The following is a 1,304-nucleotide window of genomic DNA, read 5'->3' on the forward strand; positions in this document are numbered from 1 at the left end:
GCTCAGTAGTTATGGCTCATGGGCTCCAGAGCGTAGGCTCATTAGTTGTGGTGCACGGGCTTAGTTGCTCTGCTGCATGTGGGACCTTCCCGAACCAGGGATCGAACCTGTGTCCCCTGCATTGGCAGGTGGATTCTTAACCATGGTGCCACCAGGCAAGCCCCCGTGTAAATTATTACAGAGCGTTCAGTAGACCTCCCTTGGTATATGGTCGGTCTTTTTGATACGTGTGTTTAATATGTATTTGTATACGTACGGTAACCCTAATCTTAATGTATCCATTCCTCCCACCTTTCCTTTTAGATAACCATAGTTTGTTTTCTAAGTCTGTGAGAGTCTTTCTCTGTGGAAATATGTTCATACGTGTCAGTTGTTAGGTAACAGCTAGGAGTGGTATCACAGGTTATTTGTCGGCTGCTTTCCGACTTACCTCATGTTCTGTGATTATCTCTAGGCTCATCTATGGTGCTGCAAAGAGCAGTGTTTCATCCTTTTCCATGGCGAATATTGCATTGTGTACATGGACCACTTCTTCTTTGCGCATTCATCTGTGGATGGACATTTTGGTTACTTCCAAGTCTTGGCAATGCTAAATATTGATGCAGTGCAGGATTGCCAGCCTGTGTCTTTTGGATTCTGGTCTTCTCAGGGATTAGGCCCAGCAGTGGGCCTACTAGATCATATGGTGGTTCAAATTTTTCCCTTTCAACGCACCTCCATTCTGTTCTCACTACTGGCTGTTACCAGTTTACATGCCACCAGCAACTAGAGGGTACACAGTTCTCTAAAACCCCTTCAGAATTTATTGTTTGTAGACTTTTTACTGATGGCATTTTGAGTGTTGGGTGGTGATACCTTCTTGTAGGTTGGATTTGCATGCGTCTAATAATTCCCGATATTGAGCTTTCATCTACGTTTTTTTTTAAGTAAAACAGAGAAACTCACCTCTTCAAATTGTTTCCTTGAAAAATTTGCCATGTTCCCTGAATTCCTGTGGCCATTACCTGCACCAGGACATTTTTTGAGGGCAGGTGTCCTTTACAGCCCTGTAGTAATTGTGAATATCACATGACCATTAGTTCTGCATTTAAAGCTGCTGTTGCAGGAAACGGCCACAAGGGGGCAGCATTTCTATATTCCCAACTCTGGTTACTAGGGCAACACAGCCTTCCTGGAAGTCCTGTTTGTAGGTTGTAAAGTAGAGTGGAATGTGCCAGGACAAACCCCCAGAAACTATGTCTACTTATTTGTTGTTGATATTCTCAGTTTAATTTTCATTTTTCTCAGAGCAAATTTGATTGCAA

Source organism: Eubalaena glacialis, chromosome 7 (genome assembly GCF_028564815.1).
Source record: "Eubalaena glacialis isolate mEubGla1 chromosome 7, mEubGla1.1.hap2.+ XY, whole genome shotgun sequence".
Lineage (NCBI taxonomy): Eukaryota > Metazoa > Chordata > Mammalia > Artiodactyla > Balaenidae > Eubalaena > Eubalaena glacialis.